The following is a 19,183-nucleotide window of genomic DNA, read 5'->3' on the forward strand; positions in this document are numbered from 1 at the left end:
ATGGGCCGTGGCCTGGCCGGAGGGGGTTTCAGCAGGGCTTGTTCGGACATTCCCATATGAGCACATTTTATCAGGGCTCAGACTTGCTCCTTGAGAAAAAATGTTTACGTGATTTGCCTTGTGAAGAGGAGATGGGCTGAGCTGACAGGTGGTGTGGCCTGGATTTGCGAGTCCCTGGGAGAGTGCGAAGTTCTCCAGAGGAACAAAGTAAACCCATAGAAATGTAGCCCGCATTGGTGAATGGTAGCAAACAATTCATATCTTTTAAAAAATATTTCTAATGCCACTATGGCCTGAAGCGCTATTGGCTCCCATTTTGAATGAAGGTCAGTGCAGTTGAAATTTTGCTTCAGAGCTGAGCAAACCCATGCATTGTACACAGTACAAGGTTCAATTGTTTTTCGACCTTGAAACAGAGGATTCCAAAAGGAATGCAAGAAGGGAGGGATGTAACACTGTCAAACATGGTAAGGTTCACTATTCCAAAACTAAAATAGCTATAGCTGATCATAGTTGCCATTTTTCTGAATTACCCTTGGTTTTCTCAAAAAGGGTCGTGTTTTCCACCCCGTCACAGAAAGCAATATATATGGGTTCTAAAGCCCACCCTGTGTCACCCTAGTGTTAAGCTGGCCCTGTCAATAAAATTGTATATTCAAATTATATAATGTTTATATGAAATGTATTCAGGGCTTATCAAATGTATTCCAGCTTTATATGAAAATAATATAAAGTTTATATAAAATCTGTTATATAATTATAACATCACCCCGCTTTATATTACAGCTCTAATAAATCTATATAAAGTTTAATCAAAATTATTCAAAGGCTTATTAAATATGCTCTAAGTTCATATAAGATCAATATACACAGATGGTGTCGTCCCATTTGTCTAGCTTTATAATATAGCTCTATAAAAATAATATAAAGTTTATATAAAATTATAAAAAATGCCTTATCAAAATAATGTTGATATCAATTTGTTTTTATTTTGATATAAAACATTAGATAGAATTTAGATATCATTTTTTTTAATGGATATATAATTGTAAGATTTTTATATCAAAAAAATTTGAATTTTGATACACCCTTTTATATCAATTGTATTTACACTTTTGATGTCAAAAATGATATCAAAAACATACTATTTTGATATGAAAAAATCAGATTTAATTTTGATATAAAAAATCCGATATCAAAAATGTTTGAAATAAAAAAAACATTTTGATATCCAATTTGTTTACACATTTTATGTGACATTTTACTTCCAGCGTAACGCTGGAGGTAAATCTTCCACTTCAAGGTCAAACTTGGAATTCAGCAGTGAGGTAAAAATGCTTGAGTTAAATCCTTCACTTTAAGGGAAAACAATTAATTTAAGGTTTTACAGCAGCAGAATTACTGCTCATGCCAATTCTGCCAAAATCCCCATGGAGATTTAGCGACACCAAAAATGGGGGCTAATCCACTTGTACGTCCATGGGACCGAGTGGCCATAATGGTAAATGAGTTTGACGGATTTACCACTGAGCTACTAACTGGTAATGAGGCCCATAATCATTTAATTAAACAATATGTAAACAGATGAGACATCACTAGAAAAACCCATCCCTGAAAAATAAAACACTGAGAATGCAGACCTTTTGTAGAAGGGCACACTGGGTAAGTGAGCAGAGGTGTGCAGGACATCAATTGTCAACACTGTCATTGTTCAAGGTTAAGTCATGGGAGAAAAATGTAGTGAAGGGTCTTAAAAGACACTATGGTCCCAAAAGTGGACCCGGGGATCAAGACCTCTTTGCAGTATCTTTGGGTCCTGAACAGATGGTGAGTCAATATGTTCCAATGCTTTGGGCAGATGGCAAATCAGTCGTAAACTGGCAGCTTCTGCTTGGATAAGTCAGCGTCAGCGATGGCATGTTCAATAGCTTCCAGCAGGTCCAGTCAGTGCACATATTAGTTGTTTCCATGAAGGCCAAGCCTGTGGTTGGGTTTCTCAGCAATGGGCAGAGCTGTGATCTGGACCAGCCAAATTGCGAGCAGTTTGAAGTGGTGTAGAGTAAAGCAGTGTAAAGTGCCAAAAGGAGCACAGAGGGTCCAGTGCTGGCTTACAACTGTCACAAGGTGTAGAAACAGCATTCCAAGTTGCTTCTGAACTTCTGGGTTGCTAGAAGCCCCAATCTAGGGTTTCCAGAGGGAGGTGAGTTTTGCACTCCCTCTCTAGGGATCTTGGCTGGCACCTACAGGGGATGCTTCAACTCCAATCAACAGGGTCTTGAACTTGGCAGTAGCCCCCAAGAGGCTTGCCAACAATGTCCTTCTGTCCTGGCTCTCTGGCTGAAGCCAGGATCTGAGCTGCAGCCCCCAGTAGGCTCTGCAATCAGCCTATTTCCTCTTTGGATTTCTGGTTCTAGGCTGGTTCTGGGCCACATCAGGGAATGAACCATCATTCTCAGAAAATCACCCTTCTCTCTTGCTTTCACTTCCTCTATACCAGCTTTCAACTTCTGTTATGGCTGCCTTTTTGTACTGCGTTCTAGATCTTGATTGACCTAATAAGGGCTTGAATTGGGTGGCTTGTTTTCCGCTTTGTGGGTGTTTCATTCATTTGCATTACTTCTCTTTTCACCATTTAGCATTTTCAGTTAGGGTGGAAACAGTTTTCCACCATTCTCTTAAACCCTCCAAAGGACTACACAATGTGGCGTTCCGCGTGGCATTAGTCTTTCCAGTAGGTAATTTATGTGTATTTCTTTCCACAGACTGGTCATGGTCTATGGCCCTTTTGAATGTCCTGCAAGGCATGGTGTCTCTGTGAATATTGTGAACGGGATAGATAAGTGATCTGCCATGGGGATGTGCACTGGGGAGCAGGCAGTGATTATGTTTTCATCACATAAAATGCCATACAGAGTGTATCCAGCTATGTGGGTGGGACCCATGACCATCTGAGGTGTAATGAAGCGAGGTTTGCCCCAAGTGACTTTGTAATAGCGTTGTCTTCTTTCTCGAGCCAGATGTTAAAATCACCACCATCGTTAGTAGTTGGTGATCTACAGACAGGATGGTGGCAGTCAATTTGTCAGCAAAGTGTGGGCTGTAGGATGGATGTCGATAGATTAAGAGGAGGCTTAGTGTAGCTGTAGGTGGGATGGAGCAGGTCAGAGCGAGGAATTTGCAGTCTGGAATGGTGTCAATGGAGCATGTTGAGACTACAAAGGAGTCTTTGTGCACCAGAGCTATACCACCTACTTGCCTATTGTTGTGATCAGCAAAGATGATATTAAACCCTCATAGCATACTTGTGTGGAAAACTAAGGACTGATAATCTGAGAGACACGATTCTGTGATGAAGAGTAAGTCTACCTGTCTTCGGAGAGAAGGAAATACATGTTTAAGGGGAGTGCTTGAAGACAGGACATGCATTGATCAGGAGTACTCTTGTGCCTGACATTTCTGGGTGGGGTTTGCTCCTTGGGCCTGTGCTGTTGGGTTTTTCAAGGCTGCTTCCACTAGTTTTCTGGGGCTCCACGGTAAGGCTTTCAGATTCAAAGAGGCTTAGCAGGTTCTACTTAGGGTCTAGCACATCTCTTTGTGCCTGCTTCTTGGCTGTGATGGATGTTGCATGGTGAATGGAGTAACAGGTATTGTTTTGTGTGGGTCCCGTTTTATGGTTAGTTGACTGGCTGTCAGGGTAAATGCAGGTGAGGATGTTAGACTGTTGGTGAGTCCTGTTTCCTGGAACAATGTTAGGTCATAGTTATGTGGTTTGGCTGGATGCTTCAGGGGGTATCTGGAGATACAATCAGTCAATGGTCTCTTGAGGTGAGGTACTGTGAAGCCTGTAGAGTCTCAAGATGCCTGATAGGAAGGGGTAGTGAGAGCTGCTTCCATTGGTCTCCTCGTTCTTTCTTCCTTTCTGGTTCTGCGATCTTTGCAGTTTCTAGAGATTTTTCTACCCTATAGTTATTAAGGATCGGAAAGAGGGGGAAATAAGGTAGCCGGAGATGGGAGGGTTGATGTTTACCTTTTGATTTTCTTTGGGTCTGCATTTGTGGTTGGTTAGTTTAAGGATTTACTTAACCCTCTGTGACAATGTTTAGTTGGGAAATTATGGAACAGCTGCAAGCATGTCATAGGCCAATTGGTGTGTAGACTATGCAGATGGGAAGATTTTCCAAGGGGCAGGTTATGCAAAGGCTTACTTCAGTGTAGCAGTGTATGCGACTATGGTTATATGGTTTTAATTATTCCAGAATTATAGAATTGTTTGTCTCTGATACTCTATGTGTGAAGGGCCAAGTGTCAGTGAGATAGGACTGATTAAGACAGAATATGTATAGTAGGCGTGGTGATTTAACTTAGTGCTGGTTGTTCAGGCAGATACAGTAGTTGTAATTGTAATTGTTTATTTGTAAAGCGCTTATACACAAGTGAAGTGTTTCAAAGCTCTTCAAGGCGGGAAGGGAACAAGGGGATATCATTGTCATTCTTAGACCTTGAAGATTCCTGATCTAACAACAATAACTAGCATATTAGGCCAGAGGCATTTCTACTTGTATAAGTGCATGACAAAAAGTGGGGGGAAAAGGGGGTGAGGGGAGAGGGAGAAGCAACATACAAAGACAAAAAGGTTGGTCATCGATGCGCCTATGCATGCAGGCACAACCAAGCTAGGGAGGGGAGATAGAGGAGGACGGTTGTAGGTGAAAGGTCCGAAAACAAAAGGCTCAAATGTCTTTTTTTCGACACCAAAATGACCGGAAAATAGGGTAGATTTTTTTTTATGGGGGGGTTCCCCCAACACCCGTTTTTCTTTTTATAAATAACTTTTTATGTACACTAAACTTAAAAAATATATAAAGAAATAAATGTAAAACATTCGACCTTTTTTTCCGGTCATTTTGGATTCGAACAAAAGGTTATTCGATCCTTTTGATTCGATCCTTTGACCGGACACCGAGGAGGACAGGACAGACAAACATGCTAATACTAATACATTCAAGGTCGTGCAAGTGTGCAGACAGAAGTGCGAGGGTGGGAGAGGGGGACAAGTGCAGAGCGGTTGCCACGCTCATGGAACATATTCCGAGTGCAGCAGTGCAAAGCAGAGTGCGGAGGCCTAGAGGCAAGTGCAAGTTCCAACCAGTTATGTGTTTGTGGTGTAGCTGAAATACGAGCTATATAGTTATTATGGGGATAGTACAATGAGTTAAGGTTTGTAGGTGATTGGTATGCAAAGCTGTAAGTGTTTGGCACGTAGGCACAGCTAAAAGTATACTAGTTATGTTCTAGGTATATAGGCAGTAGAAATAAGTCTGCAGTTATTGTGGAGGCACACACACTGATTCAACCTCCCTAATTACTTGGGATGCAGGCACATGATTGAGCTATGCAGTAGTTTGGCTGGATGGACAGGGCCTTGTTTGAAAGGGACTTATGTGTGTGTGTGTTCATGCACTAGGACCATCCCAGAGCGAGGACACCACTGCAGGTTCGTCTTTGCTAGAAACAATGAACTCGCCTAGAATAAAAAAAGGAAACTCTTTATACTTTACATTTATTTTGCAATAAGTAGCTAAAATGGCAAATAATCCATCAAACATTACATTAACTCCTCTGGAAGCTTATGCTAACCTATGTTTGATATAAATGTACTATCTGCAGCAGGGTTCCAACATGTTCCTTCGCTCCTCAGCCCTAGAGACTGCCCGGGCCTCTTGGAAACATTTTTGAAATGCGGTCTTATCACTGGCCAAGGTAATTTTGAACTTCTAGTGCAATCTCGTACCTGTTTACATGGAACATTGTAGTGAAAGCAAAAGCTGAAGTCTGGATTTGTGTTACAGTTCCGATTTGCTTATGGGGTGGTTGCAGTTTGCCTACAAGTGTAGTTCAGGGTGCCTCCGTAGCTAAAGTGCACTGTGCTTTTACAGTGCAATTGTGTGGTGTTGGTGTATGTTTGATTTGCAAGTTGTTGGATGCAATTTTTTGTTTTCAGGCCCCGTGTTCTGGTTCATGGTCGGCAGCAGCGTGATGCTTTTGGCTCAGAGGTTCAGGTCAGCATGCTTTCCTTGTGCTTTGGGTTAACTAACGGGCGGGGAAGTGCTGTAATGTGCTGGTGTAATGCTGGTGCTGTGGAATCCTGAGTGGTGGAATGTTGGTGTGGAGTATTTGTCCTTTGAGTGTGGAGGTTCTAAGAGGACAGTTGGAGAGAGAGAGTGAGCTGTGTGAATGAGCCAGTGATTCTTTCCTATGTACTTGATGAACGTACCTGTACATCTGGGCCCAATAAACTTACTTGAACTTACCTGGTTCCTGTGTGCTGTGTGGTGGAAAGACCCCACCTTGGTTACCTCATGCTGTTTGTTGCTTCTGATGTGGAATTCATTCTAAAAGACACTTTGTATCTGACCTAGTACTCCTACTTCTTGTCTGGTGAAGCTGGGTAGAGGTAGCAGGTTGGCTACTAGTAGGCTCATCACAGTCCTCTGCCAATTCTTCCATGTCTTTTACTGCAGCACAATCAAGCATGTTGTATAAGATATACTGAAATTATGTATCTCCATCTGGTGAGTTGATGGAGACATGTATTGTAAGTCCTTTTGCCCCATCAGCTCAGTTTCAACTGCTATTAGGTTTGCTTGTGAAACATGGAATAAGCTGACTGATTCCAAGTTCCAATGGTGGGCACAGGTAGAATGCTACACATCTCCTCTCCTCACATAATACACACATTGTACAACCCGATTACTTTGTTACTAACTAGATAATGCACATCACACTATATAAGAATTAGAAACATACAAAATGTGATTGAAACAGACCTACCCAGATGATTTAAACAGCACAACACAACAACTGTAACCAACCACCATAAAAACTGTAAATGTATAGAGAACACTAACAACTATTTCAATCTACTCAACATATCCATCAAGATATGTCAGCCTCCTCCTTTCACGTCTAGGACTATTCATCTCGCCATCTCTTCGATGCTGCCCACCATTGACAACAGAAGCACGATCACTCACCCTTTTCTTCTCACTTCCTCTTGCACCATCTTGGCAATGCATGAAACGTGTTCCTGCAGCCTCTTCACAACTCCCTTGCACCTACGTATTCTACACATATTCCATCTACTACTCGTATTCCACACTCTCCAATCAGAGCTTCTAACAGCTCCATAAACACCTTTGTTACCCTTATGAGCCTAGACCATGTCACACCCCTCTTCTGCAGCAGATGGGGTACCTTAATCTGCACAAACCCACCACTGATACATTGAATATTTTAACTGTTTTACTCTACTTACATCATGTACAACTTTATTATTTTCCTGTCTTTTTCGTATTTTTTGTCTGACGCACTCCTAATGCATTTCACTCACAAGCAACCTACCCAACCACCCGGACACCCTCTTGTGTTGGGTTTCCTACCGCTGAGAACTTGAAATGCAGTCCCACCATTTGTGAAATGAGGTGTGAATCTGTAAGCCACAACAGCATCTCTTACTGCCTTTTTCCTGTTTTTGTTCTCCAATATGGCACTGTGGATGCTTTGCTTTATCACACGGTTAAACGTCTCAAATAAGCCACTAGTCTCAGAGTGATAGATGGAACTCATGCAATGTTCTATGCCGCTTCCTTTAAAAAAATCTCGATTTCTTTAGATACCACTGTACCCCATTGTCAGTCAGCTGAACCGTGGGATAACCTTCCCTCTGAAAAACTGTGTCCTAAAATATAATTATTTCACTGGTACATATATTTTGCATTCACTGTACTTAAACCCACCTTGACAGAAAATCAGCCAGCACTATGCAATTTCTCCCTTGAGTCCTCACAGGACTTAAAATATCAAAACCGACTCTTTCCTATGGCTCTGTGGGAATGGTCATGATCATCATAGGAGTCGACATACTGACACAACCCTTATTCGAACTCTCAAACGCACTACAATCTCTGATTATTCTTATTATCCCTATGGGGCAAAAATGGGAATGGGAAAGGGCAATGGTGGAAGGGGGAATTACCGCCCCGCCAACCTTGGAATGGGGCGGTAATTCCCCTTTCCACCAAGGCGGTGCCGGTATTTTACCGGCATGAACCATGGCGCTAATAGCGCCATGGTTCACCGCCTTCCGTGTAGTGAGGCCCATAGATTCGCACAACAGTACACGACGACTACCGGCCGCAAACACTCCAGGCCCAGCCAACGGAACCACCGGGCTGAGGCTGCCAACAGCACATCACTGCTCTCTTGCCCTTTTCCAGTTCCTCCCACTAACTCTCGTCCCTTCCTCTTTCATAGCCGCCAGAGCGCCAGGGGACCACTCCGGTGGTGATAGTGCGCAGTACAAATGCCCTTTAACATAACATTAACATATCATCACTCCTACACTCACCACTCTTCCCAACCCTCCCCCCATAGCACCCTGTCACTCACAGTACAGGACATTAGTATCTTGTACCTCCCTGTCAGACCAATCAGCCAATACACAACCTGTGCTATTTACACAGGCCATTCACAACTTCACAACCTCAACCTTCGTCACCACACTCCTCAGTATTATAGCCACATTCGACAAAATAAGACAATGAATAACAGCACAACATATCACGGACAGTATTTGTATTCGTTTTGGGTACATCAGAGAGTGTTTCAGACCATTTTCTCAGGCATATCTTAAGATCTAATTATCTGCTCCAAACATTCCTGGATTTATCAAAAACTGTATGTATGGTCTACATCTTAAGGTTACTAATTTTTCCCATGGAATATCATTTAATGAAAGCCTGTGCCCCCTTTCTGGCTAGTGTTTAAAAGTTCAGCTTTAGGAAATGGAAGAATTAGCAGCTTTTTCCACTTGTCATTTCGCTTATGAACAATATTCTGTTGCTTTTTCATTCTCTCAATCTTCCTGTTTTCCATTTACTGCAAATATATGGCTAGGGATTATTCCATATGGTAGATAGGGAAAGGGATAGGGATTATTCCATATGCTAGATCATTTGCTGATAATCAAAAGACTGCTAATGAGCATGAGTGCAGAGAAGGCATTTGATACAGTACAGTTATTTAATGAGCACGTTGAGCACATTGAGAACATTGGAATTTTGTCTTATGCTTTGGAGAGGTGAGACTGAATTTCTTCACAGTAAGAATTGTCGTTAATAAACATTTATCGGATGACATTGCTATAATAAAAGGGGTTAAACAGGGCTGTCCTCTTGCTTCACAATGAGACAATCGAGATTTTGGCTACAATTCTCACAGCAATTGAGGAGTAATAAAGGCTTGAAGGTAAATAAAACGTTACGAAATGCAGACAAATTGATGTTGATAACCACCAACCCAGTCCATTTCATCATACCCACAATGGAAGAAATTCAACAATATGACTAATTAAATATATATAAACTGTTTTTGAAAAAAATCAAGTAATGCCCTGATGTTTGACTTATACTAAGAGAGCGTAACATGCGGACCCATTGAATGATCTGGAAATGTAAAATGATATCTGGAAATTGCTTTTCCTGAGGTAACTCTGATTGGTTCTAAGCCTTATCCTTGATCTCTTATACAAAACAATTGCAAAAGGAATTAAGAGATGGAAACGGCTTCATTTACATTTCTAAGCCAAATTGATCTTTTTAAAGATGAACATACTACCAAGACTTGTATTTATTTATTTATTTATTGGACATTTGTATGGCGCATATACACAAGTATTTCAAGGTGCCACAAGACAAAGATGGGGTGGGGCCAGGGGAGAAACAACAATAATTGGTCCTATCAGGCCTTGTGACATTCGGACAATGCAAGTGACAATATGTGCAGGGGGATGGGGTAGAACTTCCTGCTCCTACCTGCAAGGCAAAAAACCTTGGGGTAATCGACTCCACACTCTCCTTCTCTCCTCACATATCTGACGTCTCTATGAAGTCACACTACCAGCTGCACCTCCTCAGAGGTATCCTTCCTTTCCTCTCCTTCCCACTGAAGCTCACTGTCTCCAGAGCCCTGGTCCTCTCGAAGCTGGACTACTGTAACAGCATCTATCTAAATCTGCCTGCCTCTACTCTCCGCCCTCTGCAACTCATCCAGAACAGGACTGCGAGACTTGTCCTTGGCCTCAGGCCCAGGGACCGTATCTCTCCGGGACTGAAATCGCTACACTGGCTCCCAGTGGCTGCGAGGATTAAGTTCACAACCCTCTGCATTGTCGGCAAGGCCTTCTTGGGCCTGGGGCCAAAATACCTTCAACTCTCTCTTCCTAAATATCTTCCTTCTCGAGCTCTTCGCTCATCTGCCTCCAACTCCCTCAGGGTCAGCCGCTTCTCCAAGCAACGGGTTGGGGGTAGATCTCTCTCCGCGGCAGCCTTCCTGACTCCCTGAAACTTGAGGAGAACCATCTCCGGTTCCGAAAGCACCTCAAAACCTTCCTCTTTGCTTCTGCTTTCTCTCCCCCTCTCCCCTGCTAAATTACTGAAACTGCGCTGAATCTGCAACTGGGCCACTCACCGATCTCGGTCCTTGGCCCAGCCACTCTCCCCTTGCACTGCCTCCTTGGCAACCCCTGCACTGCGGGACTGTCTCTGTATCCCTACAGCCCCCTTCCCAGCACTTGTCTGCACTTACCTTGCACTTGCCACCAGCTGGCCCTTATTATTTATCTTGTATTCTACTAACCCTGTACTGCACTTTCCCCTCTCTCTTTCTCCTTGCACTTTTCCCTTCCCCTCTACCCATGCACTTCGCGATCTGAATGACACCTGGCCTAGTAGGATCGTTGTCTGTCTCCCCTTTGTTCCCCCCTCCTTGCCTCGTTGTGCCTTGAAACACTTGTGTATAGGCGCGTTACAAATGCCATAGCATATCATTTAACAGGGCAGAGGGGCTGGGATAAGGGAAAGGGGGGGCGAAGTAAAGGACGGATGGGGCTCCAGAGGCAGGGCAAGTGCTGCGGGGAGCCCAAGAGGGCAAGTGCTGGTGGAGTCAGGGGTAGGGGTTAAACAGTGCGAGGACGGGGGACCAGATTTAGGCTAGTCGGGGAGGGTCCCATGGGGGTAAGTGCTGGTTAAGGGGTGCTGGGGAAGACTGGATGAGGTGGGCCTGGCCACTGTAAGGCACCAGGGACCAGGTGCAGTGGCAGGAGGATATTAGCAAGGGAAGGGTAGAGGGAAAAAGGAGGAAAAAAGGAAGGTCTTGAGAAGTTTCTGGAAACTTAGGGAGATCCGGCTCAAGTCCATGAAGGCCGTTCCAACGTCTGATCTGCACAGAGTTGAAGCTAGAGGATGGAAGGGCTCTAGCAGGGAGGTATTTTGGGAGAGAAAGTTGACTGTAGCGGGGTGCCAGGCCCCAGAAAGCCATGTGGATGATGCAGAGGCCTTGAATTTGATCCTTGCAGCCACCGGGCGCCAGTGGAGTGATTTTAGGGCCCAGTGGAGAGATTTTAGGGCTAGAAAGATGCGGTCCCTGGGCTTGCGGTCCCTGGGCTTGAGGCCAAGGAAAAGACTTGCAGCCCTGTTCTGGATTAGTTGAAGAGGGGGCAGTGTGGAAAGAGGCAGATTGAGAAAGAGGGTGTTACAGTAGTTAAGCCTAGAGCAAACCAAAGGTCTGGAGATGTTGAGCTTCTGGGGAAAGGTGAGGAAAGGGAGAATGGCTCTAAGGAGGTGTAGCTCGAAGTCAGACTTCTTGGTAAGGTCTGTGATGCAAGTGAAGAAGGAGAGAGAGAGGAGATAGAAGAGTCGAAGATGACCGCATGTTTTCTTGCCACTCAAGAGGGTGGGGGGAGGGGGCCCAAGGAGGATGGCCAGAGAGTCAGAGGGAAGCAGGGAGCAGGCGTCCCAATGAGAAGGATCTCAGTCTTACTAGCATTAAGGCAGAGGTCATTAGCAGAATGCCATGCCTGGATGGCAGTCATATATGTATATGTGTTCAACATTATTTTAGTATTGGTAATCCAGAATCTGTCACTTGACAAGTGACTAAAATAAATGCTATGGCTACACACTGGAGTTGATCGGTGGTGACTGCCCTTATGCGTGCCAAAATGTTGATATCGGGAAATAGGTGTAGTAACTCAAACCACCTAGTCTGCAATGTCATTGTAGGGTGCCTATTGCCTGTTATAGACCAGTCTCTGAAATACGTTACAGAGTGAGTGATTGCCATGTAGTAGATCATGTTTTCTAGATTTTGTGTTTTATTTATAGTTTGACATTTCCTATTAGGCGTATATGTGCACTTCTGTGAAGGATCTGGCAATACTCAAAAGACAAGTTCCTAAAGCTAATTTACCATGGTAGAACGATTTTTATTTTCAAATTAATTTTATTTTTATTTAGAATTTGACATGTTTCCATTGATTGGTATTTGTGAAAGATCAGATATTGGGGAGATATACACAGAGGCGGTGGGTTGACCCCGTCAGTAGCAGCTCACCACCGAAGTTAAGGGCCTGAGTAAAGCAAGGACCCCTTAAGCGTGTGGCGGCACGGTTACCGACAGGTCGTCCTGCCAGTGAGGTGTATATCGCCATTAGCACCCATGTAATTTTTTGCACGGGTGCTAATGGTTTCATTTAAAAAAAAAAGAAAAAGATACGTACTTCACTGCATGGGCCGGTGCGGTGCCGTTGTTCCCCAAGTCCATTTTCAATATTGATGACCGCGATGTCACCAACAATGAAACGGACTTGGGAAAGCACGGTGCTGCGCCGGGCCTTACAGCGAGATACGTTTCTTTTGTTTTTAATGACACACTCTTAGCACCCGCATATGAAACGACACGGATGCTAAGAGGGGGAGGGGAAGGAGCAATGGCTAGCAGCACCCAGGTTGCTTGGAGCATACAATAAAGCCCGTGTTCCGAGCATCCTGCTTGGCAAGCGCCCCCTTCCAGGGTGCTAATACTTAATACTAAACAGGTTATTAAGACTACATTGCCCCCTTAGAGATCTGTTTTATTTTCTTGTTCATTGGTGTTTTATTTAGAGTTTGACATGTTTCATATAGCCGTACACCTCTATGAAAATAAAAGATCTGGCCTTCCTCAATAAACACGTTACTAAGGCTTACTTTCGCACTCAGAGGGCTTGGCCTAATTTGGTCTCACCAGCAAGTTATTGAACAATGATAGATGTATGGCTAACAAACCTCTTGAGGGCACTCGCATGTAACCTGTGTTTTCTTTTATATGCCCAAAGGACAGAGGTATATAATGTGTTCACGTGCGTGCTACATGCTGATAGTATCTGTATCTAATGTGTTTACTCTATAATGTATTTCCAACTTTAAGACAGTGTGATCGTGCCCTTCTTCTGACATGTTCCGGTATAGCCATGCCTCTAGCAAGTGCTGCTGTAGATTAATTAGAATGTTTATGAACTGCTTTTGAAAACATTAAGTCTGAGTCATATGAATTAAAAACATTTTTTTGGACAGGTTGAAAATGTTATAAAAACAAAAAAACGAAAAAGGAAAAGAATACTTTGTAATGATGAATACTTCTTAATTTCAATGTACAGGTTCTATATCAAAGGGAGTTTTGGAATACATGGGTTCAAGACAGAAGCAAGTAAGATGTTCACGGCCCCCCTATTCTTGATGCAAAACTGGATTACTAGAGAACATGCAACAACCTTTAACTATGGCAGATTTGTTACATGCATGAAATAAGTAAGAGCGACACAATGCATGCTGTATCTGTGAATCTGTATGTAAGTGAATCCGCTGTAACAGCGGCACGATGCCTCAGGACCGCTGTGCGCTTTATAAATTCAAATAAATAAATACATAAATACATAAATACATCTGCATTACTTTAATGTTCTTATGTGTTTGCACCATTACTAAAATTTGAGCAAATGCACTAAGAGACAATTTTGTTGATTTTATAATGTGGAATGAAGCAAGCAGGTTTTGCCCCAATCAATAACACAGAAAGATGTTTCCAATTGAGGGAAATCGTTTTTCTTTTTTTTCCATTAATTCTGCCAGCCTGAGAGGCATTAAAGTGAATTGGCTCTTTCAAAAATGTAGTACGCATCCTTAGAAATAACCCTCTGAAGCAAGACTAGTGAACATAGCGCACACATAGATTTTCCTTTAGTTTAGGTTTATGTAAACAAGGAACAAGAACAGGATATTGCTCCACTTTGCCTTTGTGAAAGTTGGGACTTAGTCGGAAGCAAACATTGTTTCTTTTTAAGTCGCACTGCACACACAGTACAACAATAAACCTGCTTAATGTTTGCCCCAGTGCAGACATCTTTGCTGTATTACACAGGCAGCAAAATGGGTCGTTAGTGAATGTGTTCAATTATTGCAGGGGTCCTTTGGCTCGCCAGATGTTTCTGCCTAAAACTCCCAACAGCCTGGTCAAAGGTCATGTGAGTTGTAGTCCAAAACGTCTGGAGAGGTCAGTTTAAAGACTCCTGAATTAAAGGACTGATGTACACGTTACATGTCTCTGGAGAAACTATGGCCAATCTTCGCGCACATGGCGCATCACAGTTTGGCCCCCTTATAAAGTATTCATCATTGCGTTCAGGTATTTCAGACTAGTGCAGAACTACACATGAGACAATGCATGAATAAGCATGAGTGGAAGAAGTCATACTCAAGTTGACATAGGGCAACTTGAGGTCTCTGCATTTGATATTGTTAATTGAATGGGAAGAAGGCGAACTGTGCTTTTTCATCAATTCAAATCTGTAGTAATAAAACATAATTGTTGCAGTCCGCCATTGCTAAAGGTAATTAATGTTTTTATGCAATAGTAATTAGTAATCATATCATTTAGCCCCTTAATTTGCAAAAATCAGGTGTGCTGGCACTGTTACTGTTCAGTATGTGATAATGAGTGTAATTATTGTTTCATTACGCCGCACAGCGCTGGTATTAAGAGTGGGCCTTTTGTTCATGTTTTGCCTGCAGAGGAAAAGGAACTGAAATGCATCAAGGACGCTTTAGCGTGTTCTTTCCTAACAATGTGCTGCTTTTAGCTTAATTGTGTGCGAAATTACAGTTTTGCGCAGTAATGCACCTCCCCCCGTTTTCTGAATTGCTATGGCTAACTCTTTTTGCCACCTGCCTAGCCTCCGCGTTGAGTCGCTTGGAGGGGGTTCCATCTTGTTTGAAGCAAGCTGTCATGTCTCTGTACCAGAGCTACAGACATACCGATGGTCTCATGATCCTCCAAGAGCTCAGTATAGCCACCGTTTTCAATGGTGCTAAACACTAAGCGCATGCACATAGTACTAGTTGTGTTGCTTGTGTAATACAGATGGGTCTGGATAATTCAGGTGTTGCCCAACTCCACATTGCATAAGCATTTTGCAATGAAGAAAAACTGTTTTTCCCCTTGTAAAAGTGAATAGAGCAAGTAGTGTGTTGTAGTGTAATGTATCTGGAGGCTGACGTGTTGTTGATGGCAGAGTAGTCTGAGTCACAGTGGAATGTTATGTTTGGTCACAGTAGAATGTTATGTGTGATGTGAATGAATGTTCCACGCAGTGACATTTATATCTGGAGCTGGCCTCTGGTCTGTCTGTCATTGTAAGGATTGAAAAGGAAGAAGTAGGGGTGCTGCTGCTGCAGCGGCTGGGGTGGCGTCGCCGCCACAATCAGGTAAGTGGGGTTGAGGATGGCGGCTTGGAACATAGGCTAGATCGGGAATATCAGCCCGCGGGTGCAGCCACCTGATCAGCTGGCTCCCACTTGCGGGGTGCTAATATCCAGGAACTTAGAAAGGCAAAGTAGTGGAAAGCTGTCATGGTAATCAACAGTGAACGAGCCATGAGCCAGACCAGCTTCCATGAGCCATTTGAGCACACCAGTGTTAGGTTCAGGTTCAGAATCAGACTGCCAAATGGAACTTTCGAAGATATGAGGTTGTAGTCTCACCTGTGTCGGTTTAGGAGTCTTGTTCTGGCATTCATGTAGGAACGGGCATTTGTCTCTGGACGCCACCCTGCTCAATGAATGTCCCACCAGACAGGGGAATACCAAGGGCCAACCACCAGTTAGGAAAACCCAGAAGGGTCAAAGCCTGACATGGAATCAGTGTGGGTCTTGCAGACTGAAAGGCCAGGCAAGTAGATTGTGGTTACTTAAACCCCAGGTAACCAGGTTAAATACACAAAGACTATGCAAATACGGAGAAAGACTATCCAAATACGACCCCAGTGAGAGAGGTGGGCCTCTAGAGGTCTGAAGAGTGCAGGTAGGAAGGCAGCACAAACACAGTAGGCAAAAGTCGGGAAAGCTAGATGCAAGCAGGAACAGCACAAATGTAGAAAGCATAGTCCAGGAAATGGTGCACAAATACAGTGGGTAAACATCCAGGATGCGGTGTGCAAGCAGGAGTAGTACAATGATAGAAGGCACAATCCAGGAAACGGGCAGACACAGAAGACGAGAGAGCAAGAGGGAGGTCCAGGAAGCAAAGGCATATGGAGCAATGGAGAAGGCAGTATCAGTAGAATTCACGAAGAATGGAAAAATCGAGAAGCGCAGAGACAAGAATTACATTAACGCTGAGACGCTCTGAATCAGGCCTGACTGAGGCTGATAACTGATGTGGCAACGTGGTCACACACGATATTGCTAGCAGAGCACCATAATGGACGTGTAGATATCTCATGAGGTATGAAGAATAAGGGCACCTTCTTGGAATGGAGCATGTTAAGAGAGCGTCTATAGGGGAGCCTCCACTTTGACCACAGGGACCAGGGTTTGAGGGGTCTATACATGACATTATGACCCTTTCGATGGCTCATGCCTCCTGGCTTCCATGGATGTGACACATGGAAATGCCGTACCATGATGGGGGCATGTATATTGGCACTAGGTTCCCAAGAGCGTTCGCTGGGGGGGGTACACCTTCCAATCAACTAGATACTGAAGTTTGCCATGACGGAAGCGGGAATCGCAGAAGCGGTATACTTTTTACTCAGGGGCCTGATTAACCAGCACGGGGTGAGGCAGTGCTTTTTGTGAAAGGTAGGTTCATGGTATGGTTTCAACAAGGAAACATGGAAGATGGAATGAATCTGATGCCAAGAAGGGGGTAGTTGAAGACCATACACCACTGGATTGACTTTATGAGTTATCTGAAAAGGCCCAAAATACTTAGGGGACAATTTCTTTGAACAGATGTGTCAAGGTAGGTATTTTGAACAAAAGCCAAACCTGATCACCAGGTTTGTAAGATGGAGCCTCCTTTCTTCTGCGATCAGCATAGTGTTTCCTAGTTTGTCGAGCAAAGCCCAACTGCTCCACTGCAAGCTTATGAATGGCTTGGATGTCTGCATTCTATTGTTCCACTGATGGGAGGGTAGTGGGTTCAAAGGTTTGTACTGAAAAAACAGTTGGGTGATACCCATAGGAATAAAAGAAAGGACTCACTTTTGTGGAGGCATGAACAGAGTTGTATGAAAATTTCACTACTGGGAGAAGAGTGACCCAATCATCATCCACTTTGGTAGCAAAACATCGAAGATATTGTTCCAGGGTTTGGTTCACCCTTTCTGTGACTCTATTACTTTGTGGGTGATAACCAGAGGACATGGCTCTCTGAATACCAGTGAATCGACACAGATCTGCCCAAAACCGTGAAATGAATTGTGATCTGCAATCGAAAATTATTGTCTCAGGTAAGCCATGTAACCTGAATCTGCCAGTGTAGAAAATAAGGGCCATCTCTGTGGCAGTTGGAAGTTTGGCTAATGGTGAACATTGAGCCATTTTAGAAAAGTAATCAATGGTTACCATGATTGTGTTACAGCCCTGGGACCTCAATAATCGTACTATGAAATATGTTGCAATCTTTTGTCACGGTCTTGAAGGCAATTACGGTTGCAAGAGGAGGCCTGCAGGCTTATCTTTAGCTTCTTTAGTTGGAGCGAATGGAAGACAAGATTCTATGTGCCGTTTAATGGTGGAGGTAATGGCAGAGCAAAAACAAAGAGGTGATGGCTGGAAGGTTTAGACTGAATCTTAACCACTGGCATTGCTCGGGGCAACCCTCCAGACCATCGTTCTTTGCCTGCCAAGCCATTACAGAAGGGGAAAGACCATATGCAAATCAGGCTTGGCCCCACCCCAAAAGGGGAAGTCCAGCCCGAACTGCTAGGTCACATCCCTTCTGCACGAGACCACAAGCATCCCCAAACATGTTTCACCCTTGTTGGGGCTCATCAGTGAGGAGTAGCTTGGGTCTCTAGGCCCAGCAGGCACGGGACCCACGTCTGGGCATACCCGTCCCACTTGGGGTGACAAAGCAAAAACAAAGAGGTGATGGCTGGAAGGTTTAGACTGAATCTTAACCACTGGCATTGCTTGGGGCAACCCTCCAGACCATCGTTCTTCGCCTGCCAAGCCATTACAGAAGGGGAAAGACCATATGCAAATCAGGCTTGGCCCCACCCCAAAAGGGGAAGTCCAGCCCGAACTGCTAGGTCACATCCCTTCTGCACGAGACCACAAGCATCCCCAAACATGTTTCACCCTTGTTGGGGCTCATCGGTGAGCAGTAGCTTGGGTCTCTAGGCCCAGCAGAAACGGGACCCACGTCTGGGCATACCCGTCCCACTCGGGGTGACAAAGCAAAAACAAAGAGGTGATGGCTGGAAGGTTTAGACTGAATCTTAACCACTGGCATTGCTCGGGGCAACCCTCCAGACCATCGTTCTTTGCCTGCCAAGCCATTACAGAAGGGGAAAGACCATATGCAAATCAGGCTTGGCCCCACCCCAAAAGGGGAAGTCCAGCCCGAACTGCTTGGTCACATCCCTTCTGCACGAGACCACAAGCAGTAATGGCAGGCCACAAAAAATGACAAAGAATATGTTGTCTGTTTGTCATGACCCCTCTGTGCACAGCAGGGGTAGAATCATGAAATAGACACATGACAACCATTTTGGTCTTTTCCGTGGGAACAAAGATTCAGTGGCCTTTATAGAGAAGATCCTGTTCTTTTCTCAGTTTCCATGGATTGAGGGTGGGTATCGTTGAACAATAGGGTGATTTCACAGACTATTGTTTGATAAGATCCATAAACTTTTCCACATAGTAGATGAACTTTTATTTTTGTAGTATGGTGGTATGGGGCATTGGTGACTCTGTAGTTACAGATGATTTGTATGACAGTGCATCTGCCAGTGTGTTCTATG

The 19,183-nt window shown here is 44.0% G+C and overlaps 1 long non-coding RNA gene across 3 annotated transcripts in view; it reads left to right on the plus strand.

Annotated features, from left to right (window-relative positions):
- The window catches only part of LOC138526132 (uncharacterized), a 186,674-nt gene extending 172,888 nt beyond the window's left edge, over positions 1-13,786 (plus strand). For all 3 annotated transcript variants that reach the window (XR_011283503.1, XR_011283504.1, XR_011283505.1), the window contains one exon: positions 13,535-13,786. This is a non-coding gene — a long non-coding RNA (uncharacterized lncRNA). The remainder of the gene's footprint in view (positions 1-13,534) is intronic.
- Positions 13,787-19,183: the final 5,397 nt, after the last annotated feature.

Source organism: Ambystoma mexicanum, chromosome 7p, assembly GCF_040938575.1.
Source record: "Ambystoma mexicanum isolate Mex_15411 chromosome 7p, UKY_AmexF1_1, whole genome shotgun sequence".
NCBI classification, from domain to species: domain Eukaryota; kingdom Metazoa; phylum Chordata; class Amphibia; order Caudata; family Ambystomatidae; genus Ambystoma; species Ambystoma mexicanum.